General features: G+C 45.3%; 1 non-coding gene across 1 annotated transcript; it reads left to right on the forward strand.

Moving 5' to 3' along the window:
* Positions 1–16,537: 16,537 nt before the first annotated feature.
* TRNAT-GGU lies at positions 16,538–16,609 on the forward strand. Its single transcript has one exon. It is a non-coding gene; the product is annotated as a tRNA-Thr (tRNA).
* The last annotated feature ends 2,069 nt before the right edge of the window (positions 16,610–18,678 follow it).

Raw genomic sequence — 18,678 nt, forward strand, 5'->3', positions numbered from 1 at the left:
ATTCCTCCAGAGGAAATAGCTTCGCTTTCCCTCTGTTTCAACTGACGTGTGTGACCACAGCCTAAGTGTGTTGTGGTTCACTGGAAGTCATCAGCTTAAGTGATGGTTATTGTCTTTTGGGTTATTTTCCATAAAATAAAACTCAAAACAGGGGTATCCTGTCAAAAAAAGCAGCACACCTTGGGTTCTTGCTACTAGGTGTTTAAAATATTTTTGAACCGTGACTGAAATCTTTCTTTCCGCTGTCGTATGTACACCAGGGTATTGTTATTCATGAGGTTTTGCCACTTTGCTGACGTGGCTCGATTAGAATTGGATTTAGTTGTCAGCCTCTGCAAAGATGTCAAATTTGTTTTCTGAATAACAACGCTGCCCCCTGCGGCGGTGCACTGTAGTCTTACACAGATGGATTGTCTTGTAGAGTCTGATGAGAAAAATGAATTAGACGTACACGTGATAATATGGCATAGAGGTTTCAGCTTGTTAAAAACCAAACAGAGAGGTTCCTAACCTGGTTGAGGTTTCTGAGGTGTGTCTGAAAGGATTTCTTCCTGTATGCTTGGGTAATTCCTTCGTAATCTTATTTAGTTATTTTTTTGTATTCCTAAGTGGGACCTTTCCGTCTATGTTGTTGTTGTTGTTCAGTCGCACAGTCGAGTCCGACTCTTCACGGCCCCATGGACCAGATCATGCCAGGCCTTCCTGTCTTCCGCCGTCCTCTGAAGTTTGCTCAATTTCATTTCCGTCTATGTATGGACTGGTAACTTCCATTTTTTAAAAACACTTTATTTACAGTTTCCATAACAACACCAACAAAAAATAGTTACCAATCCATTTAAAATCTATGTACTATTCCAAATATAAGGTTCATTTTTCCAATTTAACAATTGTTATTTAACAATTATCATCTTTAACTAACATTTTTCCATTCTAAATTTATCTTCTTCAGCCAATCATATATTACTTCCCATCTCTTCCAAAAAACTTCCTCTGGCTTATTTTGCAGTATTATAGACAATTTGTCCGTTTTGATGTATCTGAAGAAGAGTGCATGCACACAAAAGATTCCTTGGATAAAACTTTGTCGGTCTTAAAGGTGCCACTGGGCTCAAACTTTGTTCTGCTGCTTCAGACCAACATGGCTACCCACCTGAATCTATAAGCAGTTTAGGTGATCTTTAAGCACTGAAAGTGCGGAAAACATTAATGAAGTGAGAGCATGAGAATTGTGCCAACCCTTGCAATGTCCACAGACCCCCTTCCATCTCTGTCCCACTTGTGCTTTCCCACAAACATGAATATAAACTGGAGTAGGGGACTGGCACCTGTGCCGCGTTCTCTGTATCCATAGTCATACTTTTTTAGATGGAGGTATGAATTTTCACTCTCTCATGGATCACTGCCTTGACATGGCAAGGGGGCTTGCATGGTTCGATGAGGCTGTGGGCTATGCCTTGGAGGACCACCCAGGACAGACAGGCCACAGTGGAGAACTCAGACAAAACGTGATCCACTGGAGAAGGAAATGGCAACCCACTCCAGTACCTTTGCCAAGAAAACCCCATGGAGCCCAAATACTTTGGCCACCAAATGAGAAGGGAGCACTCACAGGAGAAGACCCTGATGCTGGGAAAGACTGAAGGTAAGAGAAGAAAGGGACGGCAAAGGATGAGGTGGTAAGAGTGTTGTCGATGTCCCCACTGATGGACCTCCCGATGGCACTGGTATTTCTGGCCACTGTGTGATACAGAGTGTTGGACTGGATGGGCCTTTGGCCTGATCCAACATTGGCGTCTCTTATGTTCTTATGTTCTTATGATGCAACAAACATGAAATTAAGCAAACTCCAGAGGACAGCGGAAGACAGGAGGGCCTGGTGTGATGTGGTCCATGAGGTCGGAAAGAGTTGGACTTGACTGTGCGACTGAACAACAACAGAACGAAATTTCAAGAGTGAAAGGAGGTCTGGAGCAACTGGTTAGTTCCTGTTTATAGGATAAGGTGGCTGTGTAGACCAGTGCTGATTCGTTGGCCATCTTCATTTGCACCTAGCTGTGTACACTGCTGATTGGTTGGCAGGCTACAACAAACCTGGCAGAAAGAGACAGAGAATAAAGATTTCAGTGGACGAATATGTCCGATGCCTGAAACAAAACAAAAATCTAAAAGTAAAATTCCTATTCAAAGCATAAAGTGGTAAGAGGTGGGGGGAGAGAGAAAAAGTGAAGTCCACTGAACTAGGGTTCCCAACCTCCAGGTGGGGCCTGGAGATATCTCGATGTTTTTAATTGATCTCCAGACTACAGAGATCAGATCCCCTGGAGTAAATGGCTGCGTTGGAGGGTGGACTCTGAGGCATTGTACTTTGCTGAGTCCCTCCCCTCCCCAAAGCTTGCCCTCCCCGGGCTCCACCCCCAAAATCTACAGGTATTTCTCATCCCAGAGTTGGCAACCCTACTCTGAACTCAGAGTTATGTGTAACAGTAGAGAAGAGGGCATGAGGAGAAACAGGTGTCGCTCCCACAGAGAGAAATATCTCTGTACACAGTAATGACTAGCAACATCCAATGATGGTAAATGTTTATAATAAAATATGGTGGTTGCCCCTGGCAACTGTGTTTCTCAGTCACATGCAGCAAATTTATTTCTACCTCTGGCCTACTACAGCTTCTTTGTGTATGAGGGAGACCAACCAAAATTTAGAATGGTACCATTTTCCCCTCAGGCCACCACTGACTAGGCCGCCTTTTTCTGTAACAACACAGGTCCGTTATGCCCTGCCCAAAGTGTGGCTTCCTAAGACTTCAGATGCCTGTCATGCTGCCTAAGGCAACACGGTACTTAAACGGGGAATGAAGACCAGTCTGGGTTACCACAGCACTATTTAGGATAGCTAACGCTGCAGTGGTAACCCGCCTAGAGCACCAAGGAGGCTGGCTGTTGTGAGACGTATGGTTTCCAACTCCAGGTAGGAAAATTCCTGGGGATTTGGAAGCGGGCAGGGTTTGGGAAGGGGAGGGTCCTCAGTGGGGTATACAACCTCCACCCCCCCCAACAGCCATTTTCTACAGGGGAACTGATCTCTGTAGTCTGGAGAAAAGTTTTAATTCCAGGAGAACTGTAGACCCCAGCTGAAGGTTAGGATTAACAACTCGGTGAGAGTGGGAGCTGTTGTACTTATTCATGGTCCAGTTATCATTAATAACTTTGTCAGAATAGGAACTAGATATGTCTTCCTCCTGTACACTCCTGTTCAGATTAGGGTTGCCAAGTGGATCTTCGCCATACACGTCACCAGGAAGTGATGTGACAACGCCAGGCACGCTGAGGGCGGGGCCACGACCATCCAAGGGAAAACCATAGAGTTTTCCCTCGGATGACCGTGGCCTCACCCCCAGCGTGCCTGGCATTGTCACGTCACTTCCTGGTGATGTGCACGTCGGGGCGGAGTCCCCCCTGGGGCCCGATCCGGCGGCGCCGGGGAACGAGCCTCTGGGGCGGGGGTTTCCCCACCCCCTGGAGGGACTTGGGATCCCTAGTTCAGATGTAAAAAAAAATGCAAAATTTCTGCCACTGCCAGTTTGGTGTAGTGGCTATGTGCGCTGACTTTAATCTGGGAGAACCGGGTTTGATTCCCCACTCCTCCACTTGCACCTGCTGAATGACCTTGGGCAAGCCATAGTTCTGACACAGCTGTCCTTGAAAAAGAGCAGTTTGTGTCAGAGTTCTCTCAGCCCCACCTACCCCACAGGGAGTCTGTTGTGGGGAGGGGGAGGGACAGGAGTTTGTAAGCCACTCTGAGACTCCTTTGGGTAGTGAAAGGCGGGGTATAAATCCAATCTCTTCTTCTTCTCTTCTACTATTGACTGGCATAAGGACTGGGGCAAACCAGGGTTTAGTGGGTAACCACTGACATGCCATGAGAGGAGGCTAAGACAGGCAATCATAAGCTTTGTATAGATGGATTCAGGTGGGTAGCCGTGTTGGTCTGAAGCAGCAGACTCAAACTTTGTTCTTTGTATAGAGGCTCCCTCTTATGAGAGCAGGTGGCAGAGCTGTTGAGTTGTCCTTACCCTCTGCATTCCTTTTAAATAAATAGTAATGCCTGTCTCTGTTCCTTCGGGCTCTCAGGGTACAGAACATAATAACTGGTCACTGACATCCCAGTTGACTTTCCTCAAAAGGGGGCACATTTGAAGTGATTCCTAGGTTTGATAATCTGCAAAGAAACCAGAGCTGCAAACTCTTCATCCTTATTTTTTTTTCTTTCTAATTACTGCTGTGGTGTTGGTGGAAACATGACAAGTATTAGACAGCTGGCATTTCTCACCCATTCCCTAGCGTGAACTGCTGTTTCCTTGGATTCCTGGTGTTGGTGTGTCCACGATTTTGCATTGCTTTATATATATATAGTACTTAAGTACTTAAGTGCATCCTCTTCCCCTTCTGTTTTTACAGCATATTATACCCTAGGCATTAGTCTATGACTGGAGGTGTTAGACATTACCAGTCACTTGTGTGGTAGGAAATACACACAGCTGGATCTTTTAGTCACATTTTAGCTTGCATTCAACGTTCACACTTTGTATTAAAAACTGTTTTTACCTGTTTCACAGACTTCATCTTGTAAAAAAAAGAAGACTTAAGATTCCCTTGACAAAGAGTTCGACGCGTATTGGCTATTTTAGCGTTATCTTCTACAATAATTCTTCCTTGTATTCTGTTATCAACTTGATTTTTGTTTTCATTTCTGTTGGGTGAGGGTCAGCCTTTTGTTGGACTACAGTGAGGGCCACACTACTTTGATGGACTCAGCAGGGCATCTGCCCTACAAGGGACCTTGTTTGTGCCTGCACCAACTATCTTTCTCAGATGTGACTAGGGCTGTGTTAGGTGCTCCTTTGGGGGCAAGTGAATATCTAGGAGGGAGGTGATGGGGGTGATGGTGCCACCCTTGATTGCCACATGTTCACAGGTACAGTTTGTGCAGAATCTACATGCAAACATCCAAGCACGTGCAGGCTTCTTGTATGTACAGTCCAGGACCCTCCATTTCCCCAGGATTCCTAACTGCCCATACTGGAGCCTGTACATGTGGAGTGTTTGAGGGCAGCTTTGTGCAAACGCTACTCTCAAGTAGATGGAGGTGGGGTCAGCTGCTGTGGCCTCCCACAACCAGTTTGGTGTAGTGGTTAAGAGTGGTGGACTCTAATCTGGAGAACTGGGTTTGATTCCCTGATCCTCCACATGCAGCCAGCTGGGTGACCTTGGGTCAGTCACAGTTCTCTCAGAGCTGTTCTCTCAAGAGCAGTTTTCTCAGAGCTCTCTCAGCCCCACCTACCTCACAGGGTGCCTGTTGTGGGGAGAGGAAGGGAAGGAGATTGTAAGCCACTCTGAGACTCTGAGTGAAGGGCAGGGTATAAATCCTCCTCCTTCTCCTCCTCCTCCTCCTTCTGTTACCTCCTTTCTCTTATTCACTTGTCCCAAACTGAGTGCCTGTACATCTGTACAGTGATTTTATTTGCATGTGTACTCATGTAAAATTTGCCTCTGCCTTATGCTCTGAGATCGGGATCGGGTATTGCTCAAGTTTCCTCAGTTGATACCTTTGCGTTGTTAGCATGTGAGCAGTCCAGTCCAATTACCGTCGCTTTGACTATTGTCATGAATAGGAGCATACACTCAGGTAAAATGAACCGAGCAGGTGGTTCTTTAAATATGCTGCACTATAACCGCCACCAAATACTTGGCCACCTGTACAGTTACTTGGTTTCCTGCATTTCTTAAGAACCAAGGAATTTTCTCATCAGTCAGTGCCAGCTCCAAATAATGGGAGCACACTTGTTTTTGTGGCCTGCAGTTGCAGTGCACACAAACTCGGTAGACTTTTTCATGAAAGGAGAATGCCACTTTAAGCAGAAGTGCTAAATTGGAACAAGACCTGAGTATAAAATCCTTATAGCTACAATCCCCATGAAATTATAAAAACTGTTTTTTAGCGTGCTAAACTAGGTTATCCCTAGGATTAATAAGCAGTCCCCCAGTATAGCCTTAATTAAAAGGCAATTCGGCTGTCAGCAAAGAGCATTGAGAATTAAGGCAGACCAGTTTTTTAAAGGCTAAATTGGAGCTTTATTGTGTGTTAGAGAGAGATGGATAAGAAAATCCTGGCATCCATCTTTTCCCTTTAATTATGTATGTAAAATATTTCTGCTCTCCTTTTCTACTTCATACAGGATGAAAATGACTTACAGATTTTGAGGTGCTAAAAACAGTATTAGAAATTTAAAAACGGTGAACAAAACCCATTTGCTGCCATAAGCGACCAACGGATAACAGCTAGTTAGGAAGATAACCTCCAGCTTAAAAATATATCTGTATGTTTTCAAATGTTCTTTCAAACAATTTAGTCTTACAGTGTTTCCTGAAAGAGTGAAAGTCTTCTTCATCTTTTTGGGTAAACTATTTTCTATAAGACAGGGGTGGCTAAAGAAAAAGCTATAGAAATTTAGCCCAGATCCTATCCGGATTGCAATAAGATGGACGGAATTGTTGTAACCAATGCTCCCTCTAAGCTGTGGTGTCTTGTGAGCAACAATTCTACTTTGTGAGCTACTGGCATTAAAGTTGTGAGTGAGCGATTTGGCTACTGCATGAATTAGTTTGCTCTGGCGCCATCCTTCCTGAGCGAAGACAAATAGGTGTGAGCCAGAGGCTCGAAAACTGTGAGCTAGCTCACACTAACTCAGCTTAGAGGGGACACTGGTTGTAACATATGACAACAAGAAGAAGAAGGGGACGGCAAAGGATGAGATGGTTAGACAGTGTTATCGATGCAACGAACATGAAATTAAGCAAACTCCGGAGGATGATTGAAGGCAGGAGGGCCTGGTGTGATGTTGTCCATGGGGTCGCGAAGAGACAGGCTCGACTGTGCGACTGAACAACAACAGTGACTCTTCATCTAATCAGCATTACTGATAGAGCAACAGTTTTGCCTTTCAGCCCTGACCTGGATAGCCCAGGCTAGCCCAATTTCATTAAGATCTTGGGAGCAGGGTCAGCCTTGGCTAGTATTTGGATGGGCAACCTCCAAGGAATACCAGAGGCAGGTAATGGCAAAAGCATTTATGAAACGTCTCTTGCCTTAAAAAAAAGTCTAGCTCGCCACCTAGTGGTGCATAACGCTAAAAGAGCTAAAACCTCTGGCTCCAGACAATCTTAGGATCTCCTGGCTATATTACACAGACTGCCATACAATGATAATATTTATTTATTAAATTGGATTTAATAAGCCACCCTCCCTACAAGTAGGGCTCAGGGCAGCTTACAACAAATAATATACAATCTCATATAACTACATTAAAACAATCCAATAAATAACAGTATATAAAAAAGTATATATACAATGCTTAAGACGGCGGAAAATCGTAACTCCCTGGCCTCCCTGGGGGAGGGGTTATGAGGAATGGGGAATTGTGTGAGAGTGCCAAAAGAAGTCCCATCGCTGTCCTCAACGCACTCAACTCGCTGTCTATTGTTGTTCTATTAGTTTTGCCTCTCAAGAGACAAGGTCCAGCACCAATGCCCTTATGTTACAACACATGCATAAGGGCATAAAAGAATCCCAGTTGCTTAAAACCCCCAGAAACAGCCATTTCAAGAGAGAAGGATTTTGGGTGTAACTACATGATACGCTCAACAGATGCTGGGTCAAGCATGTGCAACCCTCCTCACAGTCAGGTGTACCTCAGAAGTCATCTTAAAAAGTGCCTGTTCCATCAGTGCTGCAAGGGGAGAGAAAGAGCTTCTGGTTTCCCAGCAGAAAGGGCAGTGGCAGGGCTTTTCACCCCTTTTCTTTGGCTCCTTCCTAGGGCACAGAGAACCAGAGAAAAGGGGCAAAAGGCCCCCTCCACTGCTATTTACACTGGTGAAAACTGGGTGGGAGGGAGACTGGATGCTCCTCCTTCCTTCTTGCAGCACCAAGTGAAGAAATGCTATTTTAGAGGATGATGCAGAGTTGCTTTCTGTTGCCCCAGAAGGTCAGACCAGAACCAACGGGTTGAAATTAAACCAAAAGAGGTTTTGGCTAAACAGTACGAAGTACTTCCTGACAGAGTGGTTCCTCAGTGGAACAGGCTTCCCCAGGAGGTGGTGGGCTCTCCTTCTTTGGAGGTTTTTAGACAGAGGCTAGATGACCACCTAACAGCAATGCTGATTCTGTGAACTTGGGCAGATCATGAGAAGGGAGGGCAGGAAGGGTTGCCGCAGTGCTTAGTTCTCATGGTCCTTTCTTACATGCCCTGGAAATTGCTGATCGCCACTTTGGGGTCAGGAAGCCATTTTTCTCCAGGCCAGTTTGTCTGGAGATCCTGGAGGGTTGGGTTTGTTTGTTTGTTTTGCCATATTCTGGGCATGGAGCAGGAATCACTGGGGGTTGTGGGAGAGAAGTATTTGTAAATTTCCTGCATTGTGCAGGGGGTTGGACTAGATGACCCTGGAGGTCCCTTCCAACTCTGTGATTCTATGAAGTGAGTTCCCCTGGTGAATATCTGACTGCAGGTCCTGTCATGTACTGTTGACTGAGAATATATTGAGTGTATTACATAACTTGGCCTTATAGTAGAGAAGCTGTGGGTGAGGAAAAGAAGGTATCATTGTTTGGTCTTTTGGGGAAGGACTTCAGGCCCACATTCAAAAAGATGGGACTGTGTTTGATTTGGAAATCTGACTAAAGCCAGAAGAGAACTGCAGAAGCCTCCATTGAGGGAAGGACAGGGAATGACAGCTGAGATCCTGTCCTCTCACAGCTCAAGCCACTCAAGCAGTAGCCAAGCAAACCCCATTTCCCACAAAACTGAATTGGCAATGATTGCGACGATGGTGTGGTGAGAGTAAAAAACAGGTTGGAGACCAGATCATGTGACTGGAAAGTGAATCTGCAGATAGTGAGTGTCCACTGCATGACAACAGTGTCACCCTGTCCTCTCTATCACCATGATTTCTTTGATTTCTTTCATATTTTTATATCCTGCCTTTCTTTTCCCTTAAAACATGTGACAGAAAGAAATACAAATGAGTCAAAGCAAGCCAATTGGAAGAGCTTTGCAGTCTCTCCCTCCTTCTGCAGAGTGTCTGACCGCTGATGCAGAATTTATGGCTACTAGGATAGTACTGGGCAGGGGTTTTTTTGTAGAAAAAGCCCAGCAGGAACTCATTAGCATAATAGGCCACACCCTGACACCACAGCTCATTAGCATATTAGGTCACAGCCCCCTGTTGCCAGAAGTGTGGTCATCCAGCCACACCCACCTTTTGCTTCTTATTCTGTTTACCTTGTTTGTTGTCAAAACCCAGGGCTTTTTTTTTTGAGCAGGAACTCCTTTGCATGTTAGGCCATACACCCCTAATTGTAGCCATAGCCAATCCTAATGAGTTTCTGCTGTTGGGTGTATACTAATGAGTTCCTGCTGGGCGTGGCCAACTTGGGAGCCAGCCGGAACTCTGTCCCTGTGCGTTCCTGCCCAAAAATAGCCCTGGCTGGGGATTGCTGGGGCCAGGTAACCTGCAGATTTCCGTGTTAGATTTCCTTGTGATGAGCCACCAGGGCAGCCAGTCAGAGTGAGCTGTGAATGTACTTAGGTTCTAGAGTGACCGAGGCAGGCCCTTTACTCCTGCTGACCTTGAAGGGGTTATAAAGTGGTCCAGGTCAGGCTGGGACTTTTCCTGACCAATGGGCAGTAGCCAGTGTGTCTGGCTTTTCTCTCTCTGTGTATGTGTGTTTTCAGTCTTTAAAGGAGTAGCAACTAGTTTCAGATTTCTCAAGAGTTTCCATGGTTGCTTCCCCTACACCCATTTCTACATTAAAATGGCCGACCTTTGCTCAGGACACCCTTCTGTTAACTTACCCCATAATGTAAATTCACCCTTCCTTTCTCTCAGCCCATGGGCCCTTTCTGCACTCTCCTTTTAATGCATGTTTACCGCAGTGTCCTCCAAGCAATTCTGCACCAAAACCAAATTCAACCTTCTTTATATTCTGGGTTTCCCCCCCATTCTACATTACATTACCTCCCTTCAGTGGTCAGCCCAGTTTCAGCCTGTTGTTGCCCCGGGTTATTTGGAAGCTGTTTTGCTGGGGACTTAAAGAGCCTCGACTCGAACACGGAGAAATTCCAGAACGGCAGGCAAATGCGGAAAGGACTGAAGTCTGCTTTCTTCTCCTCAACATCCACGCCTGGCTTCCTAGTACCCCACTTTCAGTTTACGAATTGTTGTTAGCAAAACCTTGAAACAGTTGTTAGTGAACTTTTAATCTTTGCCTGAGGATCAAGGGAAGCCCAATGTATAGCACCAGTGGAGGGCGCTCGAGCTGTCCTTTCGGGATCTGACCAGCCTTTTCCCTGGCACTGTTGCACAGGAGACCACCAAGGAAGTCCAGGGTTGCTATGCAGAGGAAGGCAATGGCAAACCACCTCTGAACTTTTCTTGTCTTGAAAACATTACTGAACAGCCACACGCAGTGTGCTAAGCACATGAAAAACATTTATCCTCCACCAGCTTAGAAACCATAGTGAACATTTAATGCAAACTTTGAGAGACCTTCTCAAACATACAAATAAGTTTGCTACAATTTGAGAGCACTTTCCACCACACCATTGCATACTGGTTCATGGCTTGTTCTTCTGTGTTGCATCAGGTCCTGTTGCTCATCACAATTATACATCTTTCTTCTTCTCCTGACCCTTTCCCTCCATCAGTTTGGTTTTGGAAACAAATTCTGGAGTGAGCCTTGGTTCTTATCCTTCTGCGATTGATCACTCCTGAAAGGCACATGAGCAGATCAGCCGCATGCAATGTACTAAACACATGAAAAACACGGCCATGGAAATTTATCCTCCACCAGCTTAGAAACCATAGTGAACATTTTATGTAAACTTTGAGAGAGCTTCTCAAACATACAAATATCTACTTAATTTGATTTCTTTCATTTTGGGCAGCAATCTGTTCATCTGTTTTCTTTAATATTTTTAAAGCAAACTGCGAGGAAGAGGAAATTAATTTTTTTTTCAGATTGGAAAGCATTATTAAAACCTAGCAATGTACTCTGTATGGCATGCAGCAGCAACCGTTAAACCCCCCCCCCCAACTGATAGGAAAGTTAATTAAATGTAGCATTCTGTCTGAGCAGGACTTGTCTCAGGATCTGAAATTTTTGATAAGAATACTACCGTACAGATGGTTTTTATTATAGTTAGGGCAGATTAAATTTCAGGCCATGTCACAGGGTCATGTACGCAGGTACATGCACTGATAACTAATCACCTTTCTTAAACACGTTAATCTAGTTTTGGTTTGCATCCATGGTAAAGTCAGTTAAAAGCCCCATACTTGGTTTTTTTATTTTTAAAATACATGGCCTGATTTTTTAAAGGATAATTTAATATGTCTTGATGTTCATCATAGCCTAAAGTGTTCTTTACTGGGCAGCTTGCTCTTACTAATATAATTTACCTGTCTCTAGAATGCAATTTCTCTCAATCACCTTCTTTCCTACCCCAGGGCTGTTTATGTTCTCTTTATTGGGAGAAAGAAGGAAGAAAAATGACTCTTCATTTGGTGTTTTCTGCACTGGAAGAGGGACGCTGCATATTTTAATAATAAAGTTGCTCCGTGGTTCATGAATCCCGCTATTCCAGCACTGAAATAGCATGAAATAGACCCTCCCTTTTATTGTGCAGAAAGAAAGTCATGTGACACCTTAAAAGCTGGCAAATTTTATTTTAACATGAGTTTTTGAGGACTAAGAGCCCATTTCTTCAGAGAGGAAGATTGTACAAATAGGGGTTAGTTTTGAGGAATTACTCCTTCTGCCAGAAAGATTAGCCTTTGGTTTGATTAAACAATGTTTGCTTGACATTGAACGTCAAGAGCTGATTAGTCGTGCTATAGCAGATGTTCCCCCTTGAGGGTAGGGATTCCTCCCCAAGGATCTATAGCAGAGTATTTCCTCAGTGTAACCGCCCCACATTTTCGAAGAGCCTTTACATTAGCCCATTTTAATGTGTTACCTTTGGCTGTACCGATTGGGAGGTATCGTAAAATCCCATACGATGACAGATCATGTGCTTGTGGTGTGAATGAAATACAACGTCTCGATCGTGTCCTTTTACATTGTTCTTATAACTGTGATCTTTGAGCCTTGTTTCTGGAGCCATTACTGAGAGATCATGGAAATCAAAATGATGAGTGGAAGATACTCTCTTCACTCTCCAACTGTTGTGTAGTGAATATGGAAATGGTGGCTAAATTTCTATACTTTGCTGTCAAGAGGGGAGCAGGTATTAATAATTGTCAATGATTATTGGTATTTTCTGCTGGTTTATGATGCTGTAATAAGCCATTAAAGGTTGTTTTTGTTGTTGTTGTTGTACAAGCCTGGAAGAAGCCCGGAGTTTGCCAGAATATATGATATATTCAAAATGGGGGTTAGGAAAACCCCCAAATCATAGAAGCAATGTCTGCTTCTTTAAGAAAAAGTGTGCCACTGAGATGTCGTGAGACTACGTTGTGAGATCTCAGTGGTCATTTGTGGAGCTGCTATCTACTTTTTATCATGCTGTTTAGGTTCGCCATCGCTTTCCTCCCAAGGAGCAGGCGTCTTTTAATTTCATGGCTGCAGTCACAGTCTGCGGTGATCTGGGATCCCAGGAACGTGAAGTCTGTCACTACTTCCACGACTTCCCCTGCTAGGCAACAGCCAATCAACATTGCCAAGGATCCCAACTGTCAGTTGGTGTCAGCTTGGAGGAGGGTGAAGAGAGACAGACTGAAAGGGTAAAAGATAGGAAGAAAGGAAGGGAAACCTTGAGGGCAGAGGAAGTAAAAACAGAAAGCTGAAGACAGGGTAGGGGAGCAGAAAATGGGGGGGGTTAATAAGTGAGTAAGGGGGTCAGAGGCTGCCAGGTAGGTGGGAGGAGGTCTTATGGTCTTATCAAAGGTTATTTGTTATAAGAGCAAAACATATCTTCCATGTGCACTTCTTAATAACTTTAGCTGGGGAACCAACTGTAGGTGAGGGCCGGTTGTCTTCATGAGCTGCTAGTGGTCTTTCTTGAGGCATCTGATAGGCTGCTATAGAAAGTGGGACGCTGGAGTAAATAGACGTTTGGTGTGATCTGGTAAGCCTCTTTTATTTTGGGGTTTTCCTTTGCCATCTCTATGCATTTTTCTTATCCTATCCTCACGATGGCCACAGTGTGAATACAAGATCTGTATAATATTTCCGCCAGTGGAACTCGCTGCTTTTCTAAATAAAAGGTCTACATCAGTGTATAGTATGAATTAGGTCTTATTGAGAACTTGAAGAAGTTGTCGTTTGCTCTCTAGAGTTGTTCCTGATTACATTCCTGTTCACTTGCAGGATGTCCAAGAGCCCAGGAGAAAAGAGGGTAAGCCAGACCTTTTGGAGGTAGTGGATCTCCCGTGGGCAGTGATACGCTCACCTGACCTCTGGAATGACAAATACATTACTGCAATGTGGAATTAAATTGCCTTGTTAGGGCTGCTATCACGGGTAGTTGTTTCAATGCAGTTGTGTTGAGTAGATCTTGTTTTCCACTCTTTGCTCTTCATTTAAAAAAAATCCATTTAATCTTTACTTGGTACTGTCAATGGCTTTTAAAGGTTAGAATCAATGAGTAAGACTTGCTTCAGGGTTAATACGGAAATAAATTTTTAGTTTATTTTTTTGCTTTTTAAAAAACATATTTGTCAGGAAAACTCACACATTATTCCCTTTTGCTGAAAAACTTTGCTTATTCGAAGACTCTTCTATTTGTACATCGTGCTTTGCCATCTGCTTGCAGAAGTGTTGTTTGTACCGGTGATGGACAGGTGCTATACTTAAATGCAGGCCCATAGCCAGAAATTTTTTACCGGAGGGGGGGGGGATGAGTACAGTGGTGGTAAGCACATAATTATTTACTTTCTTATGAATGAGCTACGATGTAGTGCAAAGGGATCATTCTATAAAGAAGGTTAAACAATAATCCGTTTTGTTTAAAACCAAATATCCCCTTCCTTTATTTACACATGATGAACAGTCTTGTAAATGCATGAAGATCCCCACCCCCATATTGTCCCACTTCCACTTTCCTGGATTGCAACTTGCAGTGTGCCAAATGGGGATCCCCCCCCACCAGTGTATCACCATACAAGTGTCTGTTTATTCCTCTGAGCTTGAAATGAGGCTTTGCTAACAGAGATCACAGAGGAAGGTGCATTTTTTGAGATGGATGGCCCCTTTGTTCAGAACACCCATCATCTTCCATTGAAATCACACACGCCCCAAAGCCCCACACTCTGCCAATGGCCCATCCAGTCCAACACTCTGTCACACAGTGGCACATAATTTGCTCTAAAGACTTAAGGATAGCTATAGGCACTCAGGCTGGAATGCAATAGGTTTTCCAACCTCCAGGTGGTGCCTGGAGATCTCCCAGAATTACAAGCGATCACTAGATTTGAGAGATCACTTCCCCTGGAGAAAATGGCTACTTCAGAGGGCAGACTGTGTGGTATTATACCCGATTAATCTCCCTCTTCCACCTTCCCCATCTCCCAAATCTCCAGGAATTTCCCAACATGGAGTTGGGAACCCTAGCGAGTATGTGCACACAGACTTTTCCTTCTCAGCTACAGCCTGCCTGGCATCCAGGGGAAGGGCAGCTTTTTTGCTTCACGCAGTTGGGAAGAGAAGCTGGGGAGGCTCCCCTCTACAGATGCAGGGGTTGACACCAATGCTCCCTCTGAGCTGTGGAGTCTTGTGAGCAACAATTCTGCCTTGTGAGCTACTGACATTAACGTTGTGAGTGAACAATTTGGCTACTGCATAAATTAGTTTGCTCTGGAGCCATCCTTCCTGAGCTTAGGCAAAAATCTGTGGGCTGGAGGCTAAAAAACTGGGAGCTAGCTCACACTAACTCAGCTTAGAGGGAACACTGGCTGACACCCCCCCTCCCCCACTGAGCCAGGTTAAAGGAGAAGGCAAAATTGTTGCCAGCACCAATTCATTGCCACCATTTTAACAGAGATTTTAAAATGCTGTGATGTGGGCTGTGGTGCAGAACTCTTTCCAAAAAAAGGGGGGTCGTTTGGATTGCTGTGCAAGGGGGGGGGGGGGAAACGTGCAGATCTGTCCTCGCAGAGGAGGGAGAGCTTGTACCTGAATAAAACTTGGTCTTAAAGGTGCCATGGGACTATTTTGAACCGCCCCCCGGGGGGGGGGGCTCTGCAACTTACCTGGCTGCTTCTTGCTCTGACTGAGGGCTGCTGGGAGCAGGGGGTGGGGCTTGTTGCATGTGCCCGCCCCCTGGGCTCTTTACTGCCGGAGCTCCGCTCCTGCAGGAAATGACCCCTGCCCCTACCCCAAGTGTTTTCATGGGCCAAAACAGCTGCATGGGCAACACGCACATGCTGTAAAATGGCACGTCCACTTGTGAAAGGGAAAATACAGAGGCGTCTGCCATCACCCACCCCCTCTGATTCCAACCACCTTTGAACACTCTCCACTCACGCTAAAATAGAGCAAAAAAAAAAAAAAAAGCTTCTACCTTGATGTGCTACTGTGCTGCAGATCAGAGGAATCCATGACTGGCACAAGTTAGCAAGCCAAGGTGGGGAAAGGGCTCTGTCACATGCTTCAGAGCACAGCCAAATCAACTACTACGTGCAGGAAGCAAAGTGCAAAGGGAAAGCCTGGGAGGGAGGCGGGAGGAGGGAAGGAAGCACCCTCACTCATTGGCAGAAGACTTGTGACAGATTTCACAACCCGTCGTGTTGATTGGAGGTGCACGACAAAAGATTGGTGGGGCCACGCTCCTTTGTGCACCACTGTGGCTACAGGCCTGACCAAATGTCATTATTTCTGTAAAGCTGTAGCTGTTGTTGGACTTTGAAGGGACGCACCAGATGCCACAGCCAGATCCATGCGTATTTATTCACAAGTCTACCTCATCAGGTGTAATGGAGGAATATGGGATGAATTTTTACAAAAACAGAGCGCATAGGAAAGGGGAAACTCAACCCTGCTCCCTCTCAGTGAGTACCAATGCCAGAAATAAGCTGGGCTGGTCGAAAAATACTTAAAACAGTTGAGCACAGCAAGAGTTTAGCTCCCGTCACCTGCGTGCTCCATTTTCTGTTACAAAGAGCTCTCACCCCGCCCCCCTGCTTAAATGAATAGGTGTGTGAACAGGCAGACGTGAATAAAAGCACATGGCTCCCCATTACTTCCACTTTGGCCATTAGCTACACCTAAAAGTGACCATTTTCATGGGGAATTTCAGATGGACTTCCAGCTTGCTAACTCCTTGACTCTTTGACGCTGAAGGGTGTCTGAATCCCTTTTGACAGGTGGCAAAATTACCTGAGCTTAATGAATCAGTTAACTTTAGGGATGGGGGATCTAAAGCGGATTTTGCCTGTGGATGGGAATCCTTTTTTGATTTCTGGGAGCAGGCGTTACAGTCAGAAGGGGGATGTGGCTCAGTGGCAGAGCATCTGCTTGGTGTGCAGAAGATCTCAGGTTCAATCCATGGCATCTCCAGTTTAAGCGAATCAGATGGTAGGTGATGTGAAAGACCTCTACTCTGAGATCTTGGGAGAGCGGCTGCCAGTCTGGATAGACAGGATTGACCTTAATGAACCAGGTGTCTGATTTATTTATTTTATTTATTTATTTAATTTTCGACTTCTATACCGCTCTGACCCCGAAGGGTCTCTGAGTGGTTTACACAACTGTTTATACCTAACTAGGGCCACATTATTTGTATGGGAGGTGATAACCTACCAGCACCCCGGTCGCGGGCTCAGTTGTTGTTCAGTTCCTGGCTCGGCTCGGCTGTTGTTCAGTCCCTGGCAGCTCTTCGGCACTTCACTTCCCGGCGCCCGGAACAGGTCTTAATCCACGGCTCCTTCCGGTAGGCTTCACCCGGTGCTCGGCAACGCGCCAGCCGCAGCTCTGGTTCCGTCCTGCAGGCTCCACTGCGCCGCATCGTCACGCCTCCGAGTGCCACGACTCCGCCTCTGTCCAGCCTCGCGCACGCTGGGTAGCCAGGGCCAACTCTGCTGGCGCCATTGCCGCCACTCCTGCCACACGTCCTCGTAAGGAGGAGGGGTGCCCCCTGCCACCTAGGGGCAGGTACCCATTTTATCTACTTGCGTTTAGTATAAAGTAGCTTCAAGTGTCATGAGTTGGACTTTGACTTTTTCAGTTGTCTTAAAAAGGTAAAGGTTTCCCTTGCTCGGAAGCTAGTCGAATCCAACTCTAGGGGGCGAGCACTGTCCGAAGAGGTTTCCGTGGTCATGTGGCTGGCATGACTAGACACCGAGGCTCACGGAATGCTGTTACCTTTCCACTGAAGCGGTACCTATTTACCTACTTGCAATTTCTTGCTTTTTAACTGCTAGGTTGGCAGGAGCTAGGTCGGGGAGATGGGAGCTCACTCCATCACGTGGCACTCGGGTCTCGAACTGCCGCTCCAGTGTCTTAACCTCTGAGCCACCGCGGCCCCCTTCAATTGTGTTATTTTATTGCAAAAAGTGATTGATAGTCTGAGGGATTCAGGTGGGGTAGCCATGTTGGTCTGAAGCAGCAGGACAAAGTTTCAGTCCAGCCAGACCCAACAAAGTTTCACTCAAGGTATACGCTTTCATGTGCGTGCACACTTCTTCAGATACAACGAAACAAAACATCCTCAACCCTTACATATAGGTGGGGGGGGGCGGTTAGTTGCCATGAAGGGCTAGTTAGAGGCAAGATGAATAAGTAACTGGGCAATTATAGCTGAGATTAGATTAAAGCAGTTGGTGAAATCTGTGAATAGCAGTAAATTAGCATACAAATATAAGATTTAGCAAACAAGTGTGGCTCAAACTCATCATATTTTCAAAGCTATAAAACCTACCTTGCTCAGCCTTTTTCCCCGTAAGGGCAGATGCTTCAACCTCCTAACAATTTTAGCTTCCCTTTTCAATATGTTCTTCATCTCTATTATATTCTGTTTATGATGGGGGCAACCAGAATTTACAGTACCTCCTAGATACATTCCACTACCTTTGTGTTGTGGAGTGGCAACTTTTTAATTTTCACTCCCTTTTCTGACAGTCCTCGCATTCGATTTACTTTTTTCATCATCACCGGGTACTGAGCTGACATTTGCGGTGCGCTTTTTATTATGAAGCCACGAGCTAGCTGGTTCCAGTCAAGTTATGCCCCATCAGCAGATACATGGTTGACATTTTTCTTTTGTCTCCGTATGCATCGCTTTGCACTTCCTGATCCTGAATCTGATTTGCCATTTGCTTACCCATTGACCTGGTTTGAAGCATTCCTTTTGGTGCTCTTCAGACTTCATTTGACATTTACTGTCCTGAATTACACAGAGCCATCAGCAAAGTTGGCTATATCACTGCTTACTCTTGTCTTCGGGTGACATACTGAAGTTAAGTAATACTAATTCCAATACAGGTTGAGACGAGAACTCGTCGTTTACTTCTGTATTCATCTATCACATTTTTATCCGCTATTCCTCTGAGGAACTTAGAGTGGTGCAGAGGTCATTTCGGGGGGGGGGGGGTCGCGGGGGATCGCAGTTCCCCCAGGTGAGGTACGGG

This window comes from Gekko japonicus, unplaced genomic scaffold (assembly GCF_001447785.1).
Source record: "Gekko japonicus isolate JY-2015 unplaced genomic scaffold, Gekko_japonicus_V1.1 scaffold2752, whole genome shotgun sequence".
In the NCBI taxonomy this organism is placed as follows: Eukaryota; Metazoa; Chordata; class Lepidosauria; order Squamata; family Gekkonidae; genus Gekko; species Gekko japonicus.